The sequence below is a fragment of the Glycine soja genome, chromosome 19 (genome assembly GCF_004193775.1).
Source record: "Glycine soja cultivar W05 chromosome 19, ASM419377v2, whole genome shotgun sequence".
Lineage (NCBI taxonomy): Eukaryota > Viridiplantae > Streptophyta > Magnoliopsida > Fabales > Fabaceae > Glycine > Glycine soja.
This window is the reverse complement of record NC_041020.1, coordinates 31,533,724-31,555,476: the sequence shown is the minus strand read 5'-3', so window position 1 is coordinate 31,555,476 and position 21,753 is coordinate 31,533,724. Positions and strand designations below refer to the sequence as shown.

General features: G+C 42.8%; 1 non-coding gene across 1 annotated transcript; it reads right to left on the bottom strand.

The window, feature by feature from the left end:
- Positions 1 to 1,152: 1,152 nt before the first annotated feature.
- LOC114401047 lies at positions 1,153 to 1,259 on the bottom strand. The gene has a single exon (XR_003664163.1). It is a non-coding gene; the product is annotated as a small nucleolar RNA R71 (small nucleolar RNA).
- Between the last annotated feature and the right edge of the window lie 20,494 nt (positions 1,260 to 21,753).

Here is a 21,753-nt window from a genome sequence, read left to right as displayed (position 1 = left end):
TTGCTTGCGGCAAAACAGAGTAGTAGTGGAAATCAGGTAGCGACGGATTTTAGTGACCACCCTTGCTGAATTAATTAGGATTTTTTGTTTTGGTAGCTAGAGTTGTTATTTTTGGCTGAATTTTTTTTGTGGTCACTTCTCTTGATCCATATTTTGTGGGAAAAATAGCTGGAGCCCTTAGTTTGGTCAGATTTGAAAGTTCCAAAAAAGTAGCAAATTTTATTTTTGTCAAAACTTCAAACGGCCATAACTTTTGCTCCGGGTATCAGAATGACTATTATTATATATGTATTTGGGGTTGAAAAAATTTCCCATGCCGTGGCAGCCTGTCGTAGGCCGGCTGAGGTCTCTTTCTTCCAAAAATTGCAATTCTGTCAAAAGTTTTTTATTTTCCAAGTATTATTATCTTATTTTTCTTAACTTATCATTTTTAGCTTATATAGTTAGACTTTGAATTTTCGTTTGAAATTTTTTGTGCTATCTTCTCTTCATTTTATAAGGTTGCTCACAAAATTTCAAGTCATTTGGTTATCATTTAATGGTAGTTGTAGTTCAAACCTACACTGTTACTTGCATAAGAAGGCAACTAGTTTTGCATGCTGAATGTAGTGTATGACTAGAGGCAATCCATCTGACTTACAACCCTTTGATCCTGAGATAGATAGGACATTTCATAGATTAGTTAGAGAACATTTAATACCTTTTGAGCATTCTGTTATTGGTGATTTTGAGCATTATAGTTTTGAACATTCTGATTTTGCACATTCTGAGAACATGGCACAACCTCCACCCCGTGAGAGGACTCTAAGGGAAATGGCTGCACCTGATTTCACCTACGAAAGCTTGTGCATCCAATACCCTGATGAGGATGTCCCATATGTTCTTAAAACTGGACTGATCCATTTGCTTCCAAAGTTTCATGGCCTTGCAGGTGAAGACCCACACAAGCATCTGAAAGAATTCCATATTGTCTGCTCCACCATGAAACCACCAGATGTCCAGGAGGATCACATATTTCTGAAGGCCTTTCCACATTCTTTAGAGGGAGTGGCAAAGGACTGGCTATATTACCTTGCTCCAAGGTCCATCACGAGCTGGGATGACCTCAAGAGAGTATTCTTAGAAAAAATTTTCCCCGCTTCCAAAACCACGGCCATCAGAAAGGATATTTCAGGCATTAGGTAGCTCAGTGGAGAGAGCCTATATGAATAATGGGAGAGATTTAAACAATTAAGTGCTAGTTGCCCTCACCACCAGATTTCTGAGCAGCTTCTCCTCCAATATTTTTATGAAGGACTCTACAACATGGAGAAAAGTATGATAGATGCTGCCAGTGGTGGAGCCCTTGGAGACATGACCCTTGCTGAAGCCAGAAATTTAATTGAGAAGATGGCTTCAAACTCCCAGCAATTTAGTGTCAGAAGTGATGCTATTATCATTAGAGGAGTGCATGAAGTAGCCACAAATTCATCCTCATTAGGCGAGACTAAGAAGCTTGAAGGTAAACTAGATGCCTTGGTTAACCTGGTAACCTAATTGGCCATGAATAAAAAATTTGCACCTGTCGCCAGACTCTGTGGTTTATGCTCCTCTGCCGACCACCACACAGACCTTTGCCCTTCTATGCAACAATCTGAAGCAATTGAATAGCCTAAAGCTTATGCTGCAAACATATACAACAGACCTCCTCAACCTCAGCAGCAAAATCAGCCACAACAGAACAATTATGACCTCTCCAGCAACAGGTACAATCTCGGGTGGAGGAATCATCCCAACCTTAGATGGTCGAATCCTTCACAACAGTAGCAACAACAACAGCCTTATTTTCAGAATGCTGCTAGCCCAAGCAGACCATACGTTCCTCCACCAATCCAGCAACAACAACAACAACAACAGCCCCAGAAACAACAAACAGTTGAGGCCCCTCCGCAACCTTCCCTTGAAGAACTTGTGAGGCAAATGACTATGCAAAACATGCAGTTTCGACAAGAGACTAGAGCCTCCATTCAGAGCTTAACTAATTAGATGGGACAGTTGGCTACACAATTAAATCAACAACAATCCCAGAATTCTGATAGATTACCTTCTCAATCTGTCCAGAATCCCAAAAATATGAGTGCCATTACATTGAGGGAAGGAAAACAGTGTCAAGGACCTCAACCAGTAGCATCTTCCTCATCCGCCAATGAACCTGCCCAACCTCACTCTACTCCAGAAAAAGATGATGACAAAAATTTAAAGAGTAAGTTACCTAACAATTTCTATGCAGGTGAATCTAAATAGAAGCAGCATATCCCTCTTCCATTCCCTCCAAGAGCAATTTCCAACAAAAAAATGGAAGAGGCAGAGAAGGAGATCTTGGAAACATTTAGGAAAGTAGAGGTAAACATACCTATGTTGGATGCAATAAAGCAAATTCCAAGATATGCTAAATTCTTGAAGGAGTTGTGCACTAATAAGCGAAAGCTTAAAGGAAGTGAAAGAATTAGTATGGGCAGAAATGTCTCCGCATTGATTGGTAAATCTGTTCCCCAAATCCCTGAAAAATGTAAAGATCCAGGTACATTCAGCATACCTTGTATTATAGGGAACAATAAGTTTGACAATGCCATGCTAGATTTAGGAGCTTCTGTTAGTGTTATGCCTCTGCCTATTTTTAATTTTCTATCTCTAGGTCCTTTGTAGTCAACTGATGTGGTAATTCATTTAGCTAATAAAAGTGTTGCCTATCCTGCTGGTTTCATAGAGGATGTCTTAGTTAGAGTTGGTGAACTGATTTTCCCTGTTGATTTTTATATTTTGAATATGGAGGAGGGATTTTCTAAAGGATCAGTTCCCATAATTCTAGGCAAACCTTTTATGAAAACTGCTAGAACTAAGATAGATGTATATGCAGGCACACTATCTATGGAGTTTGGTGATATAATTGTTCATTTTAATATTCTTGATGCTATGAAACACCCATCTGAAGATCTTTCTGTATTTCGTGTTGAAATAATTGACCATATTGTTGATGAATACATGACTGATCTTCATTCTAATCTGCATGTCTATCACTCTTCATGCATTGAATTGCCTTACCCCTCTTGCATGCGAGAGGTTCGTTCTTTTCTTGGTCATGCAGGGTTTTATAGGCGCTTTATCAAGGATTTTAGTAAGGTGGCCATTCCACTATCCAATCTGTTGCAAAAGGAGGTGGAGTTTGATTTTGATGACCGGTGCGCAAAGAGGCTTTTGATTGCCTGAAGCGTGCGGTGACTACCACCCCTATCATTCAGGCACCTGATTGGACAGCCCCATTCGAGCTAATGTGCGATGCATCCAATTACACATTGGGGGTTGTCCTTGCTCAAAAGATCTCCTTACTTCAGCTTACTTCTTTTCCACCATGACTTAGGGATTTTTTCTTTTCCTATCTCCTTCTTTACTTTTATTACATTTATCTGATTCTATTTGATGGTTTAATTGCTTTTAATCTTTTAATTGTGCTACATTGAGGACAATGTGTTGTTTAAGTATGGGGGGGAGTGTGTTCTTTGGTTTTGGTTTTGTTAGTTGTGTTAAATTAGTTTAATTTTGCTAGTTTTGTTAGTTTTGTTGTGTTAAATTTGCATGTTTGTCTTTGAATTATAGGATATGTTCAAGTAATGGGTAATTGTTCTGAAAATAAAAGTCTCTTGACATTTTGTGATTTGAAATCCTTGTTTTTTCTCTACATGTCATGATAGTTTTGAAAGCTCAATTTGAAAGTGATATGTTTACCTTTGTGAGAATTTGAGCCATCCATCATCATAATCTTTTGGTGTGTTTTGCCCCATTGATTGCTTGCACAATAGCCTTGGCTTGATTCTTGTTGATGCTTCCTAATTCACATGCATATTTGGAAATGATTTAGGCAATTTTGTTCTTATAAGCTTCTAGCCAAATGGACTTACCTTGAATTAATTCCTTTGATAGCCCCTTTGAGCCTATTTTCCCATTTCTTTGTTTTGAAGCTCATTACAAGCCTTAAGTGAAAAACCATGATATCACCTTACCCTTAAGGAATTTTGGAGCTTTGGAATTGTTTTGGGAATAAGCTGGGAATAAGTGTGTGGGGGGGGGGGGGGGGGGTATGTTTCATTGGAAGATATAATTTTTGGCCATGCTTAATGTTTTATTTTGGCCATGCTTGATGTATATATATATTGCCTAGTCTTGCTTTAATCTTCGATGTCGTACTGTTCAATAAAAAAAAAATTCAGTTGCTGCAAATTCTGCAAATTCATACTATTAAAAAAAAAAAAAAAGAAGTGAAGTTGAATAAATAAGGTCTTGATATGAGAACTTGATTTTGGAGCCTTGGTTGATTTTGTTGATATTAGAGGGTTTGGGTTTACTACTTGTGCTTGATTTCCACTTATTCCCCATTGCTCCTCTATTCCTTTGGGTTTTAGCTACTATCCCATACTTTCATCTACCTTGTCCTTGGCCCCATTACAACCTTAAAAGACCTTTTGATCCTCATGTGCATGTGTTTGTCAATTTTAGAATTTTGCCAAGTCTATGTGGTGTTTGTTTTCATGGGTGCTTCGAGAGTAAACAGTAGCCTAGACACTTGAGAGTTAGAGTGTATATCTTGTGAGGCTTTATCACTTTTCATTATTGAGCTGATTAACTATTTTGCCATGATTGGGTTGCTTGGATGATTTTCATGAATGTCTTGACTCTTTGGATCTCTTCATGTTAGATGTTACCCATTCCTTGATGTTCATTGAGAAATATGTAAATGTTTTTTTTGTCTCTCTTTGATATCCTTGGATTTTGTTCTTTATTTCATTTTGCTCAGGAGTGCAAAAGGCTAAGTATGGGGGGTTTTGATGTGCCATTATTTTCTCCTATTTCTTAACCCTTTTTGCACCATTTTAAGTACTGATTAGTCTTAATTGTCAAATTAATTAGGCAGTTTTATTATTTGGGCCCATTCAGTTAATTTGATGTTTTTAATCTAATTTCAGGAATTAATGAAGCATTGGGCTTGAATCCAGAATTGGGCTTGGACTTGAAGAGGGCAGACTATTTTATTCTACAAAATTAGATCTTATCTTATCTTATCTAGATTTGATTTTATTTTATTTTATTCATGGGCTTGGATTTAAAACAGATTTGTAAGCTTTGGAGCTGAAAAACTATATAAAAACACCAAGGTTCTAGTTTAGGCCCCTTGTCTTCTCTCTTATCTCTTTCTTCTCTCTTCTCTCTCTCCTATTTTCGTTTTCTAGTTTTAGGTTTTTTTTTCTTTGAGACATTTTTTTTTCGTTTTGCAATTCCAATAGCAATAAAATTTCGTTCTTCAATTTATAAGTTCGTTATCTATTGATTAATGGAAGGCTAAGTCCCCAATGTTGCTTTCTCTTGAGGATCAAGCGCAGTTCTCTTTGAGGTTCTATTATTACTGTTAAATTCTGTTCAGTTTTTCCTCTTCACTAATTACTCTAAATTTGTTGCTATTAATTCATGCTTGCTTAGTGCTTGATTAATTGTCTCAGCGCTTAATTTACGTTCATGCTTAATGATCGTTTATGAGTAATTGGTGTATGTGTTGCTTAATCACATAATGAATGCCTTATGTTAAATTTTGCTTAGTAATTTAATTTAGGGTTGGATTAAGTGGTTAAACTGATAAAGGATAAATTCTTGCAACTTAGGATAAGAGACTTGCTTGTGAATCAAGGGGAAGCAACGTATTTTAATTCTGATATTTTTCTAATTCAATTTTACTCGCTATTTAATTTATAAAAGCAAAGAACTCCCCCCCCCCCCTAATTTGTTACTATTTCCTACTATCTGTTATGAACATTTGGTTTATCATTGCTCGTTGGGAAACGACCTAGGATCACTTCCTAGTTACTACATTTTAATGTTTATTTGATTCAGGTACGGCCTCGATCACTCGCCTGGGTGAGCACCCCCTGCACGAGGTAAATGAAAAGGGGCTGGGGGAGGTGAGTTTTCTTCACCCAAAACTCCCCCCCCCCCCCACTCAGGAACCCCATTGCTCATGGAAACAGCAAGAATAGCAGCCCCCAACTTCCAATTGTTGGTTTTTTGCTTCCCATTTTGCACTTTAATTCACTTCATACAAGTAAGTGCGCTATCTCTTTGCCCTTTGGCTTACCATTGTTGCATTTTGATGCTTTATTTCCTCATACTTGCAAAAATCCGAGAAGCAATTTTATCCTTGAATTCGTGATTGTTTTGTTGAGATGGGGAGTTGTAGAGGATGGCTCTAGGCCTAGGTTGCGTTCTAGAATAATGGGGCACGCCACATTGTCCCCATTCTCTTGATATTCATGCCTAAAAGCGTGCCCGCCAAGTGCTCGGTGAAATGTCTCAATGACATTTGATCACAATTCTTTGAGTTCCCTTTTGGAAATGCCTCTAGCATAGGTAGCTGCCATTGTGAAGTTTAGGGACAGCTTGCAGGAACTAAGGCGGGTGCCTAAATGCGTGCTTAAGTCTAGAGATCCAAACTTGGGTTTTCAAATGCAAGAGAGAGTAAATGGGAGCATATTGGTAAGGTTTTCCCTTTAGTCCTGCATTTGATGAAGGCTGCACCTTGATGGTTCTTTGCACCTAGATGATGTAGAGTAGGTAACAAGGGACGAAATAAGCATGTGGGTGTTGAGTAGGTAGCCAAGTGCTTTGCCAATATAAACGTGTGCCAAAAATGGCGCGAAAATGCTTCTCAAAATAGGAACATATGGCATGAAATGAATTTTCAAAATGTGAATGAGTAGTGAAAATATTTCTGCCTTTCCCATGAGTGTGTGACATGAAATTACTTTTCAAATAAATGCAAATAAGTGTATAACATGAAATTCACTCTCTAGTAGGCACATGTGTATAAATGAAATGTGAAAAGCAAAAATGTGATCATTGAAGACACCTGAATGTATAGGCATATTGCATGTGAGATAGTAAAATACCTCATAAAATGTATATGTTGCATGATAGGTGATTAGAACGCCCTTTGGTAATTACTTTGGCAACTACCTTGTTGATATATTCATTTGGTTAGCAGGATACCTGTATTGGTTTGTATGTTAATACTTAAAGTATGCACTGTGTAATATTTGGTAGCAAAAAGCTTTGTATATGGATATATGTAATTTTGTTTTTTTGTAAAATACCTTGAGCGTGCATATATCTGTTTGTGTTCAAGATATGCAGGCGGTTGTAGGTAGCAAGAATGTTTTGAATATACTTATACATTGACGTAGATAGCATAAATCTTTTGCACGTATACACTTCCATAAATGTGTTTCTTCAAGGAAATGTGTGTACGAGTTTTGCTCCAAGTCAAAAAGGGGGTTGCATCCCATATTTGTTTTCTAGTGGCATATTCCTTCTGAATTAATTTCTCAAATGTTTGTCTTCACAGGAAATGGCTCCGAAAAAGCTTTCACAAAGAGGTCTAGAAAGGACGCCACGGGAGAAGGCTCCAGTGCCGCCTTGGAGTTTGACAGTCACCGGTTCCGGAGTGCCGAGCACCAGTAGCACTTTGAGGCCATCAAGGGATGGTCATTCCACATGGAAAGGCGTGTCCAGCTCAGGGAAGATGAGTACTCGAACTTCCAGGAAGAGATAGCTCGCAGGCGTTGGGCACCTCTAGTGACTCCCATGGCCAAGTTTGACCCTGAGATAGTCCTAGAGTTCTACGCTAATGCCTGGCCCACGGAGGGAGTTCAGGACATGCGCTTGTGGGTAAGGGGTCAGGCAGTTCTTGGGCGACTCACTGATCTTGGAGGAAGATCAGCAGTGTGAGTTCAGCCAGAGGAGGAGTCAGGCAGACAGTTTCGATGAGGAAGCCATCGCCCAACTACTGTGCATACCGGGGCAGGATTTTGCCCGGACCGCTGTAGGGAGGCGGATGCGGATCATGCACACCAGCATGACTACTTTGACCCAGATATGGATGACACTGCTGCTCAACAATGTCTTGCCTAGCGACCACAACTTCGACCTCCCTCTGCCTAAGTGCCAATTGGTGTATGTTATCCTGACACGGATGAGCGTTCACGTGGCCTAGGTGATTACTGATGCCATTTATTTGTTTGCAGGAATAGCGCCTACTAGGCACCCTCTGGACCTAGAGAAGTCCAACAGGGCCCTGGGGTTTCCGGCTTTGATCATGGGCCTCTGCCAGTCCTACGGAGTTCCTGTCACCCCCAGCAATTTAATCCGACCGCCGATCACCTGAGCCTTCAACGAGAAGTACTGCACGCCTAGGCAGGCGCAGGGTGACGCACATCAGGCCGCAGGCGCACCGCCACCACCTCGCCAGGCCGATCCAGTTGGGCCACTGGGCGTGGAGCGTTATCTACAGCATTTGGTTCGCCAGCAGGCGGCCAACCACCGTGGACAGGTGCAGATACATGAGTGTCTCTACCAGTTCAGCCTTAGTCAGTAAAGGCAGGGTTCCGCCCCTTTTGTATGCCCTACCCCGGAGTAGTTTGGGGCTGAGGTCGCATGGCCTGGAGACTGGCCCGATGCCCAGGCGGGGGAGGAGCCTGCAAGATCCCCCGGTGAGGCGGATGAATCCCATATGGATGAAGATATGACTGACCTGCTCGGTTTCTTGGGAGGGAGCGGGGCCACATGACCAAGGTCACCGCACTTTTTTGTTATTAACATTACTGCTTTCAGTTATTGTTTTTTTGTCATCTAACGTTACTGCTTTCAGTTATTGTTTATGTTTCTACTATAACCAGGTGTCGCAACCTACCCTTTTGCGGGCGAGCGAGGCGAGGCTCACGGGAGCGTCTTCCATGGGAGGAAAATGCGCGGAGTCGCCACCAACGTTTATTGAAAGGAAAACGTTAGAAAAACTTAAGGAAACCGGTCATAAAGAATATTCCAGATTCGGGAGTTATGTTTACGCTTGAGGAAGGTATTAGCACCTCTCACGTTTGTCCCAAAGGACAACGGCCTTAGATTAGAGTTGTGTGAAATCATGTATCCTAAATTTTTTGTCTCCTTTTTTATTTTTGAGGTCGACAAAAGCGGGGGCTTTTACTCCTACGTATCCTCCATCGAAGAGGAAATCAGACCTACGTAGTTCTCGCAAAGGCAATAAAGTGATGTGTTGATTTTTATGCTTTTGAACGGTTCGTGTTAACCGAATAAAAGCAAAGAGGACCTTTTAAGGCGTTGGACCTTAAAACGGTTTTCAGTGATTTTTGCGGACAAAGCTTGATTTGTGAGTTGATTTTAGCCTTAGTTTTACTTTGGTTATTAGTCAATTCAATCAAGGAAACTTCCAAAGAAAAAACGTCCGATCAATTTTTTGATTATTTTATTGAAAGATATTTTGATTATTTTATTATTATTATGCCTTTTTTTTGTTTAACCGAGGTTACATCGTGAACGATCGGTTAGATTTTGTTTTAATAGTGATTAAACGAGATTACAATGCAAATAATCGGTTGAAATTCATTTCATCATTTATTAGGCGAGAAAACGGCTTAAACGATCGGTTAAAGCTCGTTAAAAATGGAAGAAAAAGAAAACTGAAATTGAACGAAATAAAGATGAAAGCAAAAAAAAACAAGAAATGAATTAAAAGTCTTGGATTTGGAAACTTACCCGTTGAAGAACGAAGAACAGATGAAGAACGGACGAAGAACGGTGAAGAACGGAGGAAAACCTTCACGGATTTGCTTACGGAAACATCTCGCAAGCGTTACGGAAGCACTTCGACTTGGATTTTCTTCACGGAAACAATTTTTTTCACCCAAAACAGCTGAAATGCATAGCCAGGGGAATCAGGGACCCATATAATATCCCATTTTGCCTTTTTATAGGAAAAAGGGGGAGGAAGTTGCCGCCCGGCTCGCCCAGCCGAGCCGGGTTGCTTCCTCCAGAAGCAATCCTGCTTCGAAAAACAGTCTAGAAGGCACAATTCAAAATTTCAAAATTGCTATTTGCACCCCCTATTTTGATAAGTTCACCCCCCTTTTTTCGTAATTTATAGAAGCCTACGAAAGCCTATAGGACTTGATTTTCTTCTTTTTTTCTCTTCCTTCTCACCCATATTAAATGAAATATGTTTATTTAGGGTTATGAGAATTTTACAGAAGCATTACGGTGTCCCGAAAGCCCCAGAAGCCCATTTTTTAACAAAACGGGGGAGGTGGTTGCCACCTAGCTCGCCCAGGGGAGGTGGTTGCCACCTAGCTCGCCCAGGTGAGCTAGGTTGCTTCCACCTTAAGCAAGAAAATGCCCAGAAACCTCTAGAAGGGCCCAGATTTGAAAATGACTATTTGCACCCCCATTTACTAAATACACCCCCTTTGCCCCTTTTTTGCTGATTCTTTTTCCGTAACGTTACGGAACCTCACGAATTACGTAACGATACTCGTTTTCTTTCCGTAATGTCATGAAACTTTACGGATTACGCCACCATCCCCTCTTCGGCTTCTGGAATGTTGCGGAACTTTACGGATTGCGCAATAATGTTTCCTTTTGACTCCCGACATGTCGTGGAACTTCATGGATTGCTTAACGATGGGTGTCAAGTTCCTCGAAGCGGTCAAGCGAAGGTTGCATGTCATCAAACAATGGTCCCCGAACGAAATTAGGATATGATAGTTGCCCCTCTTTACTTACCTTTTATCAGAGATAGAAGGAAAGTAAAGATAAGACACTTATTTCGTCCGTCTTAGCCTTTTCCGTAATTAATCTATGATGATTCCCGAAGGCCATCCTTTGCCCATCATGGGGATTTAATTGATCTCAATCACAATAGTTCCAACCAAAACGATTTGAAATAATTGACTCTCGTCTCTCCTTCTTCTTTCCCTGCACAACACAAAACAAAACAAAAAAAAATAACATAATATACACGTATACACATGTTTGGCGAAGGAACCGATTGGGAAAATAACAAAAAACTGTATTTCCCCCTCACCGGAGGCTCCGTACTTGATAACGGAGGATGCATGAACAGCGCTAGGCAATCAATTCATGGGGCTCCGGACTCGATGGTGGAGGATGCATGAACGACAATCAATTCATGGGGCTCCGAATAAAATTTGATGGTGGAGGATGCATGAACAGTGCTAGGCAATCAATTCGTGGGGCTCCGGACTCGATGGTGGAGGATGCATGAATGACAATCAATTCATGGGGCTCCGAATAAGATTTGATGGTGGAGGATGCACAAACAGTGCTAGGCAATCAATTCGTGGGGCTCTGGACTCGATGGTGGAGGATGCATGAATGACAATCAATTCATAGGGCTCCAAATAAGATTTGATTTTAGGACCGAATGGTCCACCGGGTTCTTTCACCTAAAAGGCGAACATGCTTTAGCAAGGAAAAATAAATAAATCATTCGCGAGAGCACCATATTTTAGAGAAACAATATGCTTATGCCAAAATAGTTTTCCTTGTAACCGAAAACGAAGGGTAGGATGTCAACGTTTAGCTTTTAAATGAACATTCAAGGGAAACGTCGGGTCAAACTGAAACTGGGAATAAAATCACTCATGGTGTATAAAAACTCACACAGGTAAGTGTTTTACCCTAATTCCAAACCATAGCTGCACCATGACTTTATTTTGCACATGATTCCCTATCGAACCAAAAGATTACACGCGCGATCACGGGTCAATAGGATTTTCTTGAGGGTAGTGTTTTTGGAGAGGAAGTTGGGTGTTTCGGTCTTTTCCTCTTTGTTTATGTGGGACGGGACATCGCCAGTCGAGAGCGACCTTGAATGGAAATCCCAAAGGAAGAACCACTTCAAAATTGGTTTTCCCTTTGCCGGCGGTCATTTGCCTCGCCGAAAATTTATCTGGTCCGAAGATCTTCTGTTCTCTTTCTTGATTTCCTTTATTGATCAGGAATTATTCTGTTTTCCTCTGATATTTTCCTTTTTACTTTCTTCCGATCTTTGATCGGGAATCCTTCTTTTCCTTTTCTTTACTTTCTTTTCATCTCTTCCTTTTCTTTCTTTTCATTTCTTTTCCCCTCTTTTTTTTTTCTTCCGATCTTTGATTGGGAATTCGGGTTTTAGCATTCGTTATTCGCTCTCCCTTGAGGAGATTCTGTTGTCCTCTTCTTTGGGGGAAGGGTGAGGATTCTCTTCATGGGCCAAGGTTCAAAGTAGCTTAAGGTTGTGTCTCAACATGGTCTTTTCATTGTGCGTGCCCGATTTTGATATTTGGGGCAAAACAAATTCATGTGTCAGGGTGTCGGTTTCAGGTTAAACTTCCATATTATTTCCACGAGGCACGCGTAACAATGATGATTTGGAAACAACGTGCAAAATTAGTCATGCATACAGCTAGGTGGGTACTCAAGCATCCAGTTTATGGCATTGTGATACTGAGGCTTGGGATTTACGCAAGTAGACCCAACTTTTCCAAATTATGTTCTTTCATTGGTTCAACGAATCCATCCATTCTTATCTCGGTTATTTTGGAAAATAAACTCTTAGCGTCAATTTCTTGTTTCCAAAAGATATGTTTGCTCTCTACGAATGATTTGTGCTTCCTATGACCATAACATGCCGACCTTCGAGGTCTTTCTTTCTCTTTTCTTTTTGTTTCATTTTTTTCTTATGCATGTTTGCAAAAAACTATACATCCATCGCTATCTAGGAGAAAATCTTTTTCTCTGTACACCTAAGTTCCTATACACGAAAAAAACTTTTTTCTCTATATACACACACATTGAAAAACCCTTTCTCTCTATACCGACATGGTCTATATAAAATCTCTATTCCTTTTCAAAGATTTCTTTTCCCCTTTTCAATATACACTCATTGTTTCATATAAAAATTTCTTTTCACACATTGTTTATATACAAAAAAATTTCTTTTCTTTTCTTTATATACAGATATGACATTTTGTCCACAACGTCTCTTTCTTTCTCTATTCTTGGCATTATCACGACGTTTGTTTGTTTTATTTTAGGATGATGTTCCTAAATGAAAACTCTACACGGTTTCGGAATTTCAACAAACATTATCGACAATAACGAAATAAGCACTAACACAACAATCCAAACAAAATGTATGCACAAAACAAATGACAATCGAAACAACAAAAACAAACGTTAGTCCCTCAAATCATAGAAATAAAATAACATGCAAATGACAAATGATGAAACATAAAACTGAAAAGAATACGAATCTGGGAATCCCACGGTCATGTGGCTCCGCTCCCTCCCAAGAAATCGAACAGGTCAGTCATATCCTCGTCCATGCGGGGCTCATCCATCCTACCGGGGGATCCTGTAGGCTCCTCCCCTACCTGGGCATCGGACCAGTCTCCTGGCCATGCGTCCTCAGCCGCAAACTGCTCTGGGGTAGGGCACACAAAAGGGGTGGAACTTTGCCCCTGCTGACTGCGGCTGAAATGGTAGAGACACTCGTGTATCTGCACCAGTCCACGGTGGTTGGCTGCCTGCTGGCGAACCAAGTGCTGTAGATAACGCTTCATGCCTAGTGATCCAGCGGGACCGGCCTGATGAGGTGGTGGCGGTGCGGCCGTGCCCTGAGGTGCGTCACCCTGTGCCTGCCTAGGCGTGCACTAATTCTCAATGAAGGCTCGGGTGATCGGTGGTCGGATCACTTTGTTGGGGGTGACGGGAACCCTGAACGATTGGCAGAGGCCCGTGATCAATGCCGAAAACCCCAGGGCCCTGTTAGACTTATCCGGGTCTAGAAGGTGCCTGGTGGGTGGCATACCTGCAAACAAATAGATGGCGTCAGCAATCACCTAGGCCACGTGGACGCTCATCCGTGTCAGGATGACATACACCAACTAGCACTTCAACGGAGGGAGATCAGAGTTATGATTGCTAGGCAAGACATTGCTGAGCAACAATGTCATCCACGTCTGGGTCAAAGTGGTCATGCTGGTGTGCATGATTCACACCCGCATCCCTGCAGTGGTCTGGGCGAAATCCTGCCCCGGTGTGCATAACAGCTGGGCAATGACCTCCTCGTCGAACCCGTCAGCCCGGTTCCTCGTCTGGCTAAACTCGCACTGTTGGCCTTCCTCCAACACTAGCGGGTCACCCAGGAACTGGCTGAGGGCGTCTGCGTCAAAGGGAATCCACTGACCCCTTACCCATGAACTCATGTCTCGCACTCCCTCCTTTGTGGGCCAAGCATTAGCATAAAACTCCAGGACTACCTCAGGGTCAAACTTAGCCATGGGAGTCACCAGTGACGTCCAATGCCTGCGAGCTATCTCCTCCTAAAAATCTGTATACTCATCCTCCCTAAGCTGGACGCGCCTTTCTCTGTGGAACGACCATCCTTTGATGGCCTCGAAGCGCTGCTGGTGCTCGGTGCTCCGGAAACAGTGGCTATCAAACTCGGGGGCGGCACTGGACCCTTCCGCCGCGGCGTCTCTCCTAGACCTCTTCGTGGAAAGCTTTTTTGGAGCCATTTTCTGTTGGGAGCGAATCAAAATGCAAAATGGGAAGCAAAAACCCTGCAATGGAAGCTTGGGGGGCTGCCTCTCTTGCTATTTTCGTGAACAATGAAGTTCTTGAGTGAGGGGGGGGGGGAGTTTTGGGTGAAGAAAACTCACCCCAACCCCCTTTTTATCTAATTCGTGCAGGGGGTGCTCACCCAGGCGAGCTAACTCCTTTTTTTTTAAATTTAGTTTTTTTTTAAAAAGGGATACTTACCTCTCTTCATGCCCTGGATTGTGTGCGCCATGCAACATTACTATAGGTCCTACAAGATAAAAAAGATGCAAATGCATGCGCATGTCCTTACTTTGGTTATTTCCTTAAATTCGCGCTCGTGGCACTCGTATGATCCAAGAAATAAACATTTTAAAGAAAACAAAGACTAACGCTATCAGTGGTGAAAAAGAACAGATACTCATTTTATTAGGCCCTTCTTGGTCAAGCGCTATCAACCTATACATGCGAATGAAATGGCTATTTTAGTGCCGCTCTAGGCATAATATCTTTTGACGACATCCGAGTTTACTGGCGAAAGCAGTTTCTCGTAGTCCATGTTAGCGAGTATCAAGGCCCCCCCGGAGAAAACCGTCTTAACAACGAAAGGCCCTTCATAATTCAGGGTCCACTTCCCTCGGTTGCCTTTAACAGTGTGGGGCACCTTTTTTAGCACAAGGTCCCCCTCGTTGAACTTGCGCAGACGCACCTTCTTGTCGAATGTGTTCTTTATCCTTTGTTGATACAAGCGTCCATGGCTCATGGCCGTCAAACACTTACCTTCAATAAGGTTGAGTTGGTCGTAGCGTGTTTGAGCCCACTCTGATTCTACTAGGCCCGATTTCGCTAGTATCCTCTGGGAAGGGACCTCTACCTCAAATGGGAGCACTGCTTCCATCCCATAAACCAAGGAGTACGGTGTTGCCCCAGTAGAAGTTCGTACCGAGGTTCGGTACCCATGTAGGGCAAAAGGCAACATCTCATGCCAATCTTTGTACGACACTGTCATTTTCTGAATAATTTTCTTAATATTTTTGTTTGCAGCCTCCACAGCCTCGTTCATCTTCGGCCGATAGGGGGTGGAGTTATGATGCTGGATTTTGAAATCCTCGCACATTTCCTGCATCATTTTTTTATTCAGATTGGTGCCATTGTTAGTAATGATCTTCCTAGGGAGTCCATACCGACAAACCAACTCCCTCTTTATGAATCTAACCACCACGCTCCTCATGACATTGGTGTAGGAAGCCGCTTCAACCCATTTGGTGAAATAATCTATCGCCACGAGAATGAAGCGATGACCGTTCGAAGCCTTGGGTTCGATGGCCCCTTTGACATCTATCCCCCACATGGAAAAAGGCCAAGGGGCGGACATGACATTCAGAGGATGTGGCGGAACATTGACATTGTCTGCGAACGCTTGACATTTATGGCATTTCCTTACTTGGGTGCAGCAATCGCTTTCCATAGTGAGCCAGTAATAACCTGCTCTGAGAATCTTCCTGGCCATAGCATGCCCATTGGCATGCGTCCCAAACGAACCCTCATGGACTTCCTCGATCATGTGGTTCGCCTCTTTGGCATCTACGCATCGCAAGAGGGTCATGTCATGGTTTCGTTTGTACAGGATGGTACCACTCACAAAGAAACCAGTAGCCAATCTCCTTAACGTTCTCTTGTCATTGTCGGAAATCCTTGGTGGATATTCTTTGTTCTCGACATACTGTTTGATGTCGAAATACCATGGTTTCCCATCTTGCTCTTCCTCTATCGCACAACAATGTGCTGGCTTGCCTCGAGATCTGAATTCAATGTACGGAAGATCCCCGTGTGGGGCAAGTTGAAACATGGATGCCAAGGTGGCCAATGCATCGGCCATCTGGTTCTCTTCCTGAGGTATGTGGTGGAAAGAAATGTCTGTGAATGTATGTATACATGATTTTGATGATGTCAAAAGAAGAATCAAACAAGGCTCATTTTGCTTCAAGATTAATACAAGATTGTTTCAACAAACAAAGCCTTGATTCAAGATTTCTTCAAGATCAAGCCTTGTCTCACAATGAAAGGTTTCAAGTCATTCAAGGCACATGTAATCGATTACCAATACATGTAATCGATTACCAATGGTTTGAAAGTGTGTAATCGATTACACATCATATGTAATCGATTACTAGAGACTCTGAACGTTGGGAATTCAAATTTTAAATGAAGGGTCACAACTGTTCAAGCAAAACAACTGTGTAATCGATTACACTAATTCTGTAATCGATTACCAGAGAGGATTTTCAAGGAATATCGCCAACAATCACATCTTTTCATTAGATTTGTGAATGGCCATCAAAGGCCTATAAATAGGTGACTTGGGCATGAATTTGATGCAGAGTGTTTTGCTTGGCAAAAATGTCTTATCCTCTCAAAAGACAATGAGAGAGATTCCAAAAGAACTTCATTGTCAAATGCTCTCTCAAAAGAAATCCTTGGCCAAACACTTGCAAAATCTATAAGGATTCCTTCATGATCTTTATTGTAATATTCTTCTCTTGAAGAGAGAATTCTTCTTATTCAATGAGATTGGTTAAGAGACTGTGAGTCTCTTGTTGTAAAGGATTCCTGAACACAAGGGATTGGTTGTCCCTGTGTGGTTCAGACTTTGTAATGGATTTTACAAAGATAGTGGAAATCTCAAGTGGGTTGCTTGAGTACTGGATGTAGGCACGGGAAGTGGCCGAACCAGTATAAAATTATGTTTGCATTCTCTCTTCCCTTATCTCATTTATGTTATTGCAATCAATTTTGCCTTACATGTTTATAGAACATTATTAAATTGATTGTTGTTGCTTCTTCTGCATTCTAAGCCTATCCCTCTTAAGATTATTGAGGCCACAAGGTCCAACAATGTCGTCAAAGAATTCAGCTAACTTCAAGATATAAGTTTGATAGAGTATTAATTTTTGATCCCTAGTTTCCCATTCCTCTCTCAACTAACGTATTACCAAAGCCGAATCTCCATACACTTTGAGTAGCTTCACGTCAAAATCAATGGCAGCTTGAATCCCAAGGGCGCACGCTTCATATTCAGCCATATTGTTGGTACAATCGAAACCCAGCCTGGCCGTGAAAGGGATACATTGATCATCTGGGGATACAAGGACTGCCCCTACTCCATTGCCCAATGCATTAAATGCCCCATCGAAACAAACAATCCATTTGTCTATATCCTCGTGTGTTCGCTTCTCTTCGAATAGGGCCATGATGTCTTCATCCGGGAACTCAGGGTGCATTGGCCGATAATCTTGGAGGGGTTGTTGGGCCAAATAATCTGCCCAGGTGCTTCCCTTTATCACCTTTTGGGTGACATACACAATATCGAATTCAGATAGTAGTACCTACCACCTAGCGATTCGTCCCGTAAGGGCCGGTTTCTCAACGATGTATTTCATGGGATCCATTTTGGAAATAAGCCAAGTGGTATGACTGAGCATGTACTGCCTAAGACGATGTGATGCCCATACTAAGGCGCAACACATCCTTTCAAACATTGAGTAATTCATCTCACAGGCGGAAAACTTCTTGCTTAAATAATAAATGGCTTGTTCCTTCTTCCCAGAGTCATCGTGCTGACCCAACACGCACCCCATAGATTCGTCTAACACAGTCATGTACAGGAAAAGAGGTCTTCCTGTTACAGGCGGCATGAGCACCGGGGGATTTGCGAGGCTCTGTTTGATTTTTTCGAAGGCTTCTTGGCAGTCGCTATTCCACAGGACCGCCTAGTTTTTACGCAAGAGTTTGAAGATGGGCTCGCATGTAGGGGTGAGTTGCGAGATAAATCTCGCGATGTAATTCAACCTGCCCAGGAAACCCTGAACCTGCTTCTCCGTGCGTGGCTCGAGAATTTCAAGAATGGCCTTCACTTTCTCGGGATCTATCTCTATCCCTTTCTGGCTCATGATAAAACCCAACAACTTCCCTGACTTTACCCCGAAGGTGCACTTGGCGGGGTTTAGTTTCAGTTGGTATTTCCGCAACCTTCCAAACAGCTTACGCAGATTGATGAGGTGTTCATCCTCGGTTCAAGATTTGACAATCATGTCATCTACATAGACTTCTATCTCTTTATGCATCATGTTGTGGAATAAGGCTACCATGGCACGTTGATAGGTTGCACCAGCATTTTTTAGCCCGAAGGCCATCACTTTGTAGCAGAATGTTCCCCATAGGGTGACGAAAGTGGTCTTCTCCACATCTTTGGGTGCCATTTTTATCTGGTTATACCCTGAGAAACCATCCATAAATGAGAAAAGGGCGAATTTAGCCGTATTATTTACTAGTATATCAATGTGTGGTAAGGGGAAATTGTCTTTAGGACTGGCTCGGTTTAAATCCCGATAGTCTACGCACATTCGCACTTTGCCATCCTTTTTTGGGACAGGGACAATGTTGGCTACCCACTCAGGGTATCGAGCCACAGCCAAGAAACCCGTATCGAACTGCTTTCTTACTTCTTCTTTAATTTTCAAAGACATTTCGGGTCTCATCCTTCGTAATTTTTCTTAACTGGGGAACATCCAGGATTCAATGGCAACCTATGCTGCACAATGTCGAGGTCCAGACCTGGCATGTCTTGGTATGACCATGCGAAGATGTCTTGATATTCTTCAAGAAGGGTTATCAAATCTTGGCGGATAGGTGCGGTCATACCGGCCCCTACTTTTACTTCTTTCTTTCCCTCTCCAATCTCTAAGTCTATCAGTTCGGTTTCCTCTTGGTAAGGCTTCATTTCACGTTCTTCCTGAGCGATCAACCTCTCCAACTCTGGTGAGAGGACATCCTCTTCCTCTTCTTTGTTTATTGTTTGACTTACTTCTCGGTCAAAATTGATTATCAAGCCCTCGTTGTTAGAATCCTCAAAGGATCGATCCTCACATCTATACCATTCAAGACAAAAAAAAAAACATGCAAAATGATATGAGAAAAGGTGGAATCGTAAGAACAGATGAAACAAGATCTCTTTGTTATTTAATAAGATAGGTTTCAACAAAACGAAAGAGAAAGGAAACTATAGCCTTCAATTACATTGAATCAGCGGTATAGACTTCCGACTGGCTCGTCACGTGCCAATTCCCCAGTTGGAAATTGGGATGGCACAGTCGCACGAAACTCGGCGGATCTTGTGGAGCTTCTCCTCCTATTGCCGCCACCTCTTCCTCGAACATTATCCTGGCACTTGTGAAACACTGGCTAACATGACCGGGCCATGCCCTATCTACCCAGAGTCTTGACGGTGCATTCCTTCTTCCAGGTTTCCCGAGCTCATACCTCAACCCACATTTGTGCGGGTTACCCCTAATGTCAACCACATCGGCATTCCCGTGGCTGTCCTTGCCAAAACCCATTCCGGGCTCATAACCGTGCCTGAGCATTACCCGTGCCACCATCAGGGCTGCATTAGAGAAACAAGGTAGCAATGGACTTGTTTCCACGAAGGCGCAACTTACCACCTCGAAGGATTGGAAAGCTGTTTCCAATTATTCCTCCGCTGCCTCTACATATGGTGTCGAGGAGGGGCAGCTTACCAACATATCCTCTTTGCTCGACACTATCACCAAGAGTCCACCAACTGCGAATTTCAGTTTCTGGTGAAGCGTCAAGGGGACCACTCCTAGTGCGTGGATCCATGGCCTTCCCAAAAGGCAACTGTAGGTGAGATTTATGTCCATCACTTGGAAAACCACAATGCAAGTGTGGGGGCCTATTTGAATGGGGATGTCAATTTCCCCCATTACCTCCCGCCGACTACCGTCGAAAGCTCGTACTACCATCGAACTCGGTTTTAGATGTGACGCATTAAAAGGAAGCTTCTCCAAGGTGGTCTTTGGCATCACATTTAAACTTGAACCATTATCGATGAGTACCTTAGCGACGACATGGTCCATGCATCTGACAGACACATGTAGGGCTTTGTTGTGCCTTCTCCCCTCAACCGGAATCTCCTCCTCTACGAACGCGAGGTAGTTATTGGTAGTTATGTGATTAACAATGCCTTCAAAGCCCTCGACTGAGATGTCGTGTGCTACATGGGCTTCGTTGAGGACCTTTATTAATAGTGCATGATGAGGCTCAAAGCTCATGAGCAGTTCGAGCAAGGAGATCCTTGCTGGAGTTTTATTCAATTGTTCAACCACTTTAAACTCACTTTGTTGGATGAGACGAAGGAACTCATGAGCCTCCTCCAAGGTCACCGCCCTCCCTTGGAGATCTTCCTTCTTTTCAACTCCCCTTACTACCGGGGGATCCACCTCTTTTGAAGGGGTGGCCACGCCTACGGACTCTTGGGTCATGGGTGCTTTCCCCTTGGAGGGCAATTCCGTCGGGTGAAGGGGAGCAAACACCCAACCACTGTGGGTTACGCCACTAAGGCCAGTAATGTTGGTCACCTTGGCTGACAAGGAGTCAACCTCGGTTGCAGCCCCTTTTCCAAAAGAAGGAGGGGTATACTTCCATGGGACGACCTTATCGCTCTTATAGGAAAAGAGCATCGGCTTGGGCACCACCGGGGGGTACTCGGACCTGAGGCTGGTCATATTTCTAGTGAAACATATCACTAGGGCTTTGGGGGTTGGGGGAGCCCTCCTTTCTGCCGACTGCGTGCAAATCTGCGGATCTTCCCTACCTTTCTCGAACACTTCGAGCTGCCCCCAGTCCCTGAGCCGTTAAAGTAGCTCTTCCACTGCTAGGCATGTTTCCATGTCGTGTAATTCCCCGAGATGAAATAGACATTCGTCGCTTTTGTCTCCGCCACGAGAGACCATGCATGCTGCTTGCAGCGACTGGTAGATGAATCTTCTGGATGTGGCCACATCTTCTAATCTCTTTGACCCTGACGGCCTATCCTTTTCGATAGCGTTTACGCTAGCTCCTCCATGACTGGCTAGCGGATTGGTCTTAACGTTGGGGCCCTCTTCTTGAAAAGATAGCCAGCCGGCATTTATTAGGTGTTGCACCTTATACTTGAATGGCAGGCAAGAATCAATGTTGTGTCCGGGGGCTCCACTATGGTATGCGCATGTGGCATTTGAGTTGTACCACTTGGGGTATGGTGGCTGGAAGACCTTTCCGGGTATGGCCACCACCAAATGGTTTTCCAACAATGAGGGCCATATCTCGGAATACGCCATGGGAATAGGAGATAATTGGTCTCTCGGGGGGCGACGCAGATTGTCATAGCTCGTGCCAGGAGTCGCATTATTGGCTGGCCGGGGTGTGGCTGGAGCCGCGTGTTGT